Here is an 11,396-nt window from a genome sequence, read left to right as displayed (position 1 = left end):
TTTTTCAACTTAAAGTTGTGTTGAACAAATGTAGCGAATGCCTATACACAAAAAAATACAAATTATTAAGCATGCGATGTAAGTCAGTATGACAAAGTCATAGTACAAATGACTTACTGAAGATAGAAGCTCGCCACCCTTGACGAAGATGGTGTTGGCATCGCGGCATGAGGTGAGGAACTCCCATTGGGGGGCGTCGAAGTTGCTGATATTTTGGCCAACGCGAGACAAGACGTCCGAGCCTAGATTGACTCCATCCCACCCAGCTGCATTATCAAGCACGTATTTTGGGATGTGAATTGAGATCGACCAAAGTCGTTGCTATGTGAGGACTTTTCTCTTTGGGACAACATGTGTTTGTTGGGTGACTCGGACCGAAGGACGAGGCAGGGGATCTGTGGGCGCCACTGGTGTTGTGAAAATTAAGCTATGCAAGTGCACACAGTCACAATTCGTAATAAAATGGTAAAAACCAAGTATCGTCCTCAAGGACTGATTTATCAATTACCAATCAACCAATCTTTTTAATTCTATTTGATTAAACAATTTCAGAGATTTCAAATAAAGAAAAATACTAACGAAGTACAATAAGAATTTAAACAAAATAACAGAGAAAATGAAATTAGAACAATTATGATCCTCTATTTTCCACCCTTTTATTTCCTAATGCAAGAATTATATCCCCCTTCTCCCTATTCAAGAACAAGTTGCAAAAAAAATTCGTAATCTGGTTAAGATTTACAAAATTCAATCTCAATGACAACTTCCTATATTTCTATGGTAAGTTGAATCATGAAGAAGGCATTAAATACGCAACTCAGAAAAATAGGCAAACAATTTAGATACTTTCGTTCTAAATTAAATTTGCATCCAAACAATCAAAGCATATCAAATTTCACTTTTCAGATTTCAATTTGATTCATGTAATAACAATTAGAGGTGATCAATCAATAATTGCACAAGTAACACAGATTGTAAGGAATTGAAAGAGATGAAGAAGAACATCAATTTTTCATTAAATCATAAAAAGGGTTTCCAAAAGATTCACATAATATCCCTAAAGAAGAAATTAGCCCATAATATTCATTCTAGCAAAAAGATAACTCAATTACAAACATAAAATTTAAAGAAAAAGATAAAAAACTCAGGGATGAATCCTCCAAGATGGTCTTCTCACTCCCAGCCGTCGAACCCCATTTAGCCCTCTTTCAGTCGCACATATGTTTCTCCAAAAATCCTTACCAAATCCCCACGTGAAAAGGACCAAATTGCCATTCAAAAAGTGGTCAAAAATGTGAAAATCGCGTCACTAGCGCTGTAGCGCTACTTCTGGAGCACTATTAACAGTGGCAAAATGCCTCAAAATCTGGTGTACTAGCGCTGTAGCGCTCTTATTATGGCGCTGTAGCGCTAAAGTCAAAATAGAACAAAACTCGGTTCGAACAGCCTGCAGCGTCAACTCATCATATTTTGATCATAACTCCTTCGATATAACTCCGAATTGAATGATTAAAAAAGATATGGAAAGCTAAGAGAAATATATACAACTTCTATTTCTAGAAGTGTTTCCAGAAAGTGAATAAATCATGGTCAAAATACGGCTTGAAGTCTTAGACTTGCGTTATAGAGCATAAATGACGTGTGTTGAGCATCTTCAATGTAGTATTTTCCACACATAATGTCTTGAAACTCCACAATCAACACGAAATCCATCTTATTTATCATATTTAACATGTTTCTTCTCATTTCACTCCATATTATGCAATTGACCATTAAAACCTGAAACAAGAAGAAACACAAGCATAAATCTGCACTAAACAATCCTAAATAACTAAAAACACAACCTAAAACGATCTCTAAAACAAACCTAAAATGACCCTAACAACTGGCTGGATTTCAGTAGTTACCCCGATCTCAGGATTAGGGTCAGTAGTCTGGCTTAGGCCTAGAATAGCCGAGACTGGAGGGACTGCCTCAGAAGTTTTGGGTATTTTGGAGGGACGCCCCCCTCTTGGAGACGTCCTTGGGTGTTTGCTTCCCTTGGTCACCGAGGGATGATTGAGCACATTGTCGAGATTAGAGTCCATATCACCTGCAGAAAAGACATCACTTTAGTGATCGAGCTAAGGTTACTAAAAGAAGAAAGACTAAGGATAAAAGAAACCTAACTGGTACTCTCAGCCGAGCTTGTGCTCAGCGACCAAGAGATTCCCCTTTCTTCTGAGGACGCTGGGAGAGTCCCATCTCTATATGTAGGAGATAGCCTCGAAAGGTCTCTAAATATGTTGGTTCCGTATTGAACGGCAACCCCATCCCAAACCTTGTTCAGACCATACATAGTTTGATACTAATCTAACCAGGTATCAAACCTACGCACTCTATAATCTACCCAAGACCACACATAAAAATTATCCCTAGGTTCCAGAAAGAGTATCAATATATCGGGTTTGTGCTTAAGCATAGAGGGAGAGCACATGGAGGAGCTGAGCAATACTTTACCTCCATCGCCCGAGCTTGGTGAGGCTTCATCTTGGGCTTCGTTGCCCGAGGCAGGCCTATTGTGATGGCGGACCATAGGGGCACGAGTTCGCGAGCTCGAAGACCTCCATCTAGGGGGAAGTTTGTCACTGGGAAGCGGCACATGTTCCCACCTCGGATATTTCCGATATGCCGAGTCATTCGTAGACTGGCCTTCTTCTAAAAGGCCACAAGCTCGAAGTCGGTTTTCGTGGAGGAGATAAGACAAAGACCTTCGACCATAAGGCAGTTAGAGCAAGGCTGGCTTATGTCCCACCATCGACTATGATGGGGTGGGGCAGTGGTAGTTGGCTTTAGGAATAACTACGTATCAATATTTCGAGCCTAACTATTTAATAAAAAAAAGGGATAAGGGTGATGAGGTACTTACAGATACATTGAAAAGAATAAAATATGGAAGGAGCGAGACCGTCCATCCAGAAGAAAGCGAGCTTGAAATTCGGAGGATGATTTGGCATATCCTCGAAGAGTTTTTTTTTTCCTTCGGGTAGCTCGATAGATAATAAAAGTCATCCCTGCCATGAGCTCGAGATGGGCTGCTTTTGAGACAAAAGAGATATAATATCTCTTGGGGAGAAGGCCCTTCCCACTTCAGCTCATGGTATAGCAACCTGAGGGCGGATAACATTCTGAAGGAATTGGTCTGGAGCTGGAAGACGGTGAGCCCAACAAAGTCCAGAAAATCCTTGAAATATGATTTCAGGGGCAGCAAAGCCCCTGTCCTTGTATGCTCGCGACTCCAGGCGGGGAGCTTGATTTTGCATTCGAGATTTCCATGTCCTGGAGCAAAGCACCTCTATTCATTCGAAGCCGTAGGTCGGCACATCAGGGTGCCAGATAGTCTAAGTCCATGGTAAGCCAGCAGCTTGGATATCTAGCTGGTAGAAGTAACTGAGCTCCAATAGTGCTCAACCTCAAAGAATTATTCTTTCGAGGTGGGGATTAAAGCGGCTTGAGAGGTGGAAGGACGTTTTGAAAGATCTTCCATCAATGAGAATGAAAGTGCACCAGGCTCGAAGGCGACGGTGACTTTGAGCTTGGGATCTAGTGGAACTGGTCTGGTTTCTGGGTCCGGATTTGGATAAACCGCAACTCAGAGTATCTTTCTCTTTTTCTCATCGACCTCGTCAATTTGGCATCGAAACTGATCGTGGATATCTTCTTGCTCACACTTTTCTCTATGCTCGCATATCCGACGCTGGTTTCATGTGAAGGGTAATTCAGAACTGGGAGTCAACGGAGAGTAAGGAATATTGAGCTCGGGCCCCCACTAAGTCTCAGAATACTGCGACATCTAACAAGAAAGAAAAGGGTGAGGGCCTAGTAAAAGGAAAATTACAAAGAGTATAATTTTAGCGATTCAAGCTCAAAATTACCTCAATCAAGACTGAAGTCTCGAAAGGGTAAGATGAATTAGAAGGTGAGTCCCGAACTATTGTAAAGTTTGGGCTGCGAGCGTGTACCCACATGAAAGAGTGGGGAAGTGGATATCAGTTTCAATGAATCCTGGATTATCAAGGATAAAGCTGACAGCCCAAAAAGGTCATATTTTTAGGATTTGTGCTGTTAAAATCCTAAATCAAAACCTTTATTTCTTGGCTTACACGAGACGCTACTCCTAATCATAATAACCCCATTTTTACATATTTATACTAGAAATTTTTGGTCTGAACAGTGATTATATTTACGTCAAAATTATTCGGATCAGAAGTTTGCCTATGTATCGACGTAAAAGCTTAGTAAAATCAGTAAATGTTTTCTCACAGACGAAAAAATATATAAAACATGCCAAAGGAAAGGATCAAGAACATGAACTTACACAAAGTTGTTCATGGGAATGATGAAATCGTCGATTGGAGGACTGGTTGCAGGAAGGATTTCATGGAGTTGAATATACTAGAGTTACTTTGCTTCGTCAGTTTAGAGAACATGCAAATGAAACTCTGTTTTTTCTTTTTTCTTTCTTTGGTTTGAGTTTTCCAAGAAGTAAAAATGGTGAAGATGGAGGAAGGCATGAATATATATACCCCTGTGGGGATATCAAGGGTCTGACAAATTTGGGCTGTTGATTTGATTTGGAGTCTGATCCGATGATTGGGGGTGTAGATATGGTAATGGCAGCAAAAAGGAGATACGAAAAGACATGGGCAGATATAAAAGGTACTCAAGTACTCTAAGTGTGCAACCCTTGGCTGACACGTGTCCACACTCGAGTGTGGTCGGTGGCACGATTTTTGAAAGTAGCACTTCAAAAGTTTTTTTCTCATGGGATTCAAACCAACACTTTTGAGGGGGCAAAATGTTACACCCAAATTTCGAGAATAGAAATTTTTGATCGCAAAAGTCAGTCTCATAAAGTGTAAGCTCGAAATAAGCAAACTCGCCATGAGGTCAGCATTAATGAGAATTGAGTTTGACAATATTGCTCCATATTAAAATGACGACGTTAGAATTGGTGAGCTCGGAACCACGTGGTCTCGAAGGTGTTTCGAGGTTACAAGTCAAGCTTGAAGCTACGATGACAAGGGTTCAACACTAGTCAAAATTTCTAGATATATTTTTATTAGCATCAGTCAAGAAGGTTTGAGCCTGGGCGTTGCAAGCTCAGAGAGGACGACCTCAATAAAGTTACTTGTTAAGACCGGGGGAAGCCGAGGTAGCGATCGTGATGGTTTGCCGATCTTGATGATATGTAAGTAAAATATTCGAGATCGATAGTCTAGTGTGAATACAATTATTATTTGAAAATTCCTATATCTAGGGGATTTGTTGTAATATGTTAATAAATCCCGAATATCAAGGGATTTATACACATATTATATATTTATACGCATTTAATTGTATTTATTTTGAAATTTGAATCATAACTTCTCGAAACGTGAGGGGAGATATTCTGTAAACCAGTCTATAAATAAACTAGAGAAATTCATTTGAAGACACTAAAAAATTGGTACTGGGAATACTCTGCTGAATTGCTTTCTAAAATCTTTTAGAGAATTACATAGTTGAATAATATTGACTTGTGGACTAGGCAGATTTTAACTGCTGAACCACGTAAAAATTGTGTTTCTTCTTTATTTTTCTGATTTTGTGTTTAGTGCTCTTCATTTCTAAGTTGACAAAAAATGGCATCAACAGAAAAGTAAAACGATAATTTTGACCAATTCTAATTATGAACCGATAACAGGAGGACGAACTACTGGTATTGATTATATAATGGACTACTGCTAATACACTCAGTAAATATAATTCTATAATAACTTAGATTGCAATTCCATATTTACAGTGGAGTAATAATGGAATTAATAAATAAGATTATTATATTGATTAGTTCAATAAATAATTTGGTTTATTAGAGTTTAGTGTTATAGGTCCATGGTCCTAGAGTCGTCTCTATACCACACTGTCAAGGGTATGGATGTAACAAAATAAAAAAGAAAGGAGAATTTATTTTGCAAGGGAAAAATAGTATTTATTTTTTATAATAAATAATTAATATTAAATTTAATATTTTATAAATTGGGAAAACACCATTGTCTGAACAAGACAAATATTGGGGCCACCTATGTTTGTCTGGACAAGGTGGTGTGCTGCCTATGCTTTTTGGACAACAACATTGGCGCCAATCAATGTGTAAGAACAGTGGTGGGCGCCTACATCATAAGGTGGAGCCCACTGAGTTTAATTTTAGATTATTATTTTAATTCAAAAATTAAATATTTATTTAAATTTAAATTTAAAATTTAGTTATTGATATTTTAATGTGGTTGAGATATTCTCTCAAAGGTAGTTGAGAGATTCTCTCCTAGCGGTTGAGATATTCCCTCAAGGGGTTGAGAGATTCTCTCATTCGGTTATTAGATATTTAATTATTTAAATATTTAAATTTGAAATAATATCTATAACAGAATCGATTAAAGATATTTATTTAAATATTTATAATATAATCATTTAATGTTTAAATAAATAAATATATTTATTAAATACTATTATCTTAACATAAATAATATTTTATAAGGTTAATTTAATTATATCGGTATAATCCTAAATCTATATATCGATACATTTAGGAAACCAAATAAGGTTAATCGAATTATTTTCTCTCCTCTCCCATTATTGTTCTTGCTCATGAGTTGAGACAAAAACAAGAACACATAATTTTGTGAATCCTATTACCCCACACTAATCCTTGAGTGTTGAGGTAAGCTTGGAAGACTACGGTATGAGTTTTTCATCATCATCATTTTCTACCAGCTTGGATAGGAAGATCGTATTTATTACGAAAAGAAAGCTAGCTCACTTTATAGGCATCAAGAGGTATTTTTCTGTTACCATTATTGCTTTCTCTTTTAATATATGTCACATATGGGGGATCCTTGGGGTTAGTACAATGATAATCAACCTAAATGCTTCCGTTGCATACCTGATTTAGTACCGTAAAACCAACATAAACACCACTAATGATGCTCTATGTTGTTGCTCTAATTTAAAGGTCTAAAATGTTATTCTCTTATGAACATATGAAGAATAATTTATGTTGAGTTATGAATATTTAGCTTATTCCTTATTTCTTCTCCTATTCAAGTGTGTCTCTTAAACAAAAACATACAAAATTATAATGAGAATAAATAACTTTTTACTGGTAAAACGTTATTTAATGAAATATCACCACTTGATGCGGCATATTGTTATTGGTATAATAGTAACCTGATATTAAATTTCACTAATCACATCAAAATAGTGTTGCACACTATAATGGCTTATAGCAATACTCAATTTAATGGATTTTATTACTTTCTCGTAAGGAGAAAAATATATTAATAATAATTACATTCAAAGTGAAAGTAAGTGGGATGAAATTGCCACTATCCTCTACAATAATTATATGCTATGAATAATCAATGTTATTTTATTTTATATCCTCTTTTATCATAAATGACATACTATATCATAAAGCAACTATTATAAGTTTTCTTTTGCCAAAAGAATTTCATTCAATTAAGTAGCTATTGTTGTGTCATAATTTATCCTCTAATTTCAAGTAAAATAGTTATTTTAGTAATCTGGTAATATTGTATTAGAAAAACGAAAAATATGGGAAAAAGTACCTTTTTGAAAATTTTGGTATTTTTCTTGTCTCATTTATTCTTTAGAGCCAACAATGACATCTTCATTGTTCAACAGTTATTGATGACACATGTTTTATTTTAATGTTCCACTTGTCTACATGAATCTAATGAAACCTTGTCGTGGCGACGCATGGAGCTTTTGTATTTCAACCGAGATGTTTCATCTATTCATCAACGAGAATGACATCCAATTCTGAAACCAAGTATGCATATGAGTTCCTACCACTGACTAGATCATGCTATATCCTTGGATCAACTTTAAAGATCATCGGAGGGGATGAAACATGGTCACCGAGAAACCTTGCAATTGGAAACTTCTCTGCCTTGTCCCTACTATTCTAGGTGGTGGTGAGCCATACTACCATCACTTCGAGACTCCCACTACACGAGCTTCAAATTACAATGCTTCATTTTTGCAATTGTTGTAGGTTGGTTCAGCTGTTATCATGAACCACCATAGAGCTTTGACTGTGCTGGAGTTGGTATACAAAGCTTGTTAGTGACCTACAACTTTTTTCTCTACTTTACTTGATGCAATTAATATACAAAACCACCTAGTAACCTTTTTTTTTTTGTCAAATTACTTACTGAAACTAGTATATTGATGATGCATTAAAATGTTACATATTACTTAGTGTTTTAAAAATCAAATAGTAACCTATTTTAATTTATTTCTAGTCTTAATATTGTGCAACCCAATACTAATTTCTCTTATTTTGAAAAACCATCTTGTAACCTAAAAAATCTAAGTGTAATCCAAATATGAACTAAGATTGGTAACGACTTGTAACCCGAAAAACCAAAATGTTACCTATACACACTTTTGCTCTCTAATTTTCTCTCACACTCATGACAAACAATAATGATTCCACCATAAAATGACCACTGGTTACACACAATCCATGGTTGTGTTTCTCCTGCCTACACGAGCCTAAACTTTTGGATCACATTGATCAAAACCTCATTGTAGCCATACGTGGAGCTTTTGTGCTTTGGTTGATCTGCTTCATCCTATCATCGACGATGAGGATGTTTATTGCCGAAAACCACACTCTTATGAGTTCCTATCATTAACTAGAGCGATATCCATCTTTGGATCAACTTCGAATGTTGCCAAAGAGGATGAAACATATTCGCTAGAAAACATCACGATCCGAAACTAATATTGTATAATTTCATGAAATTAAAAAAATTATGGGCCCCGAAATATAATTTGTATTAGGGCCTCTATAATGTCATAACCGAACATACTTTCAGATGATGGTGAGCCATATTGAAACCACCTTAAGACTCCCTCACAATATAGATTTTAAAGCTCATTGCGTCGTCACCATGCACCACCATGGAGCTTCTGCTATCCATGGTTCAGGTTGATCTGAGCCATACAAGATGATTTTTTTTATAAAAAAAGAAATACAAGTTACCATTCCCTAAATATGTTGCTAATGAATCGCATCCCATATAAAAAAAATTAATTATCAAATTTAGGAAACTATTTTTGTAAAAATAAATAATAATCCTATCATTTTAAATTCTTAGTGAAAATAGACTAAATTTATTGGATTGAAAAATTGATCACATGCAAGTTTTACTTTCAGATTTAAATTTTAGAAACAAAAAGAAATGTATTAAAAAATAAACAATTTTTTTAGATCCAAACAAAAAAGAATAATAAGTTTTATATAACTTTAGAAATAAATAATTTTTATATTGCCCCAAAATACTCATTAATTAAATATATTTCTCTGTTTAAAAAAATGCTCCAACACACTTTCTTAATATTAGACATTACCAAGTATACCATTTTTATATAGCAAGTTACATTTATACTCTTTTATTCTATATATTTTAATATCCTCATATATTTAAATTAATTTTGTTGAATTAATATTATTTTAAAGTTATATTGATTTTTTTAAGTGTTGTTGGTATACTCTTTTCCAACTTAGTATATTTTTTTTTTGTAGTATGTGTTATCCCAAAAATCAGAAGTGAATGACTTGGCAGGCATTAATTACACATGGCTGACATTTGGCATAATCTGTGCTCGACTATCGACCAGAAAGATATTCAGTATCATGCGATCGGTTTCTTTATACGACCAGCCTGGTCATATGAACATAATACGCGGAGGAAATCTTAGGCAGTTATGATGGAATCCGAAATTATCTCCCATGATTTCCTGAGTATCCGATTATTTAGGAAATAATATCTGTAACAAGTCAATGTAAATCTTCCCTGAGCTTATAAATAGAAGAAGAGGGCTCAGGGAGAAGACCTTATTTTCTTTTCTGACTTCTAGATCACTGGAGATTAGATTTATCAAATTAGTCATATTGTATTGTTCTTCTGAGGTTGGTGAAACTCATTGAACCCTAGTTCTTTGAGCACTCCTTTGGATCCTACATCAATAACAATCTAAGTGGACGTAGGTTATTACCAGATCCTGGGACCGAACCACTATAAAATCTTGTGTTCTTATTATTTTCGTCATCATGTTCTTTTCAACGCATTCATCCACGTCAAGCGTATTTTGACTCCGTGTCAGTTGCCCAAAATCAGGGTCAACATTCTGGTGCTTTCATTGAGAGCTTGATATATCACCGTTGAGAAAACCAATGGCGAAAACTACTAGGAAAACTGGACAGGAGGCCGGCGCTGCACCATCTAACCCGCCTCCTCCTCCCCCTCCTAACGTGGCTGAGGATGAGCCACATTTGGAATTTGAAGAGGAAGAAATGGATGACGCGACGTTAAAAAGTACTTTGGGGGCGTTGCACGAAGAGCTGACCAATCTGAGGGCCAGCCAGGAAAGTGTTACCGAAATCATGGCGCGGCAGCAGCAAGAAATTGAACGGCAGCGCGTGGAGTTAAGTGAGAGGCAGGCGGAGATGGACTGTCGCCAGAGCGAAGCTATGGCAGCTCTCGAGGCAGCCTTGCAATTGGCTAGGAATCAGGCTGCATCTGCCTCGCAGCCTGATCAGCCTACGAATGGACCAACACAAAGGGGTCCTAATTCTAGCCCACCTATCCAACCCTCGAGTCCGCAAAGGCCCGAACAGCCTCAGGTGCCCCATGACGATGTCCCATTGGACCCTGAGGCACAGTCTCCATCCCAAGCTGATCGCGGCAATCCCCCGCATCAGAGGCAGAATAAGACCGGGCATCAGCCTCGCAGTCCTAGACGCCATAGGGGCGACGAGCCGAACCTTCCAAACAGAGGACAGCATCCTCCTGGTAATAGGAGGAACTCTGAGTTAGGCTTTGCGGTCCGAGGTCCCCCACGGCATGATAATGCACGGGGACCTAACGACCAACGCAGACCACCCTCTAACGCTCGGGAAGTTTCAGCCCGGGAAGGAAATCGAGGGAACAATCGATCCCATCATAGCCAATCACGATTCAGAGATGGAAATGGTTATGATGAAGCCGATTCCAGCAGAGGAAATGCCGGTCGGAGGAATGACGAAAGAGGTGGAAACAGGAATCAGCCACCTCAAGATGACCAACCCGGCAGACGGGATGCTGGGGGGCAACCCAGGCAAAATAACGTTTTCAACCGGCTTGGAGCTAGCAAACAGCGGAGAAGAGACGAGGATTTGAGAGATGTGCTCAATGATTGCCCTGAGCGACATGGCGAGAACATCCCCCCAGCAACAGAGGCCACAGCGATTCCTATTGCTGTGCAGGCCCAGATAGATGCCCTCAACTAGGCAGTGCAATAGCTGG

This window comes from Humulus lupulus, chromosome X, assembly GCF_963169125.1.
Source record: "Humulus lupulus chromosome X, drHumLupu1.1, whole genome shotgun sequence".
Lineage (NCBI taxonomy): Eukaryota > Viridiplantae > Streptophyta > Magnoliopsida > Rosales > Cannabaceae > Humulus > Humulus lupulus.
This window is presented reverse-complemented; position numbering follows the sequence as displayed.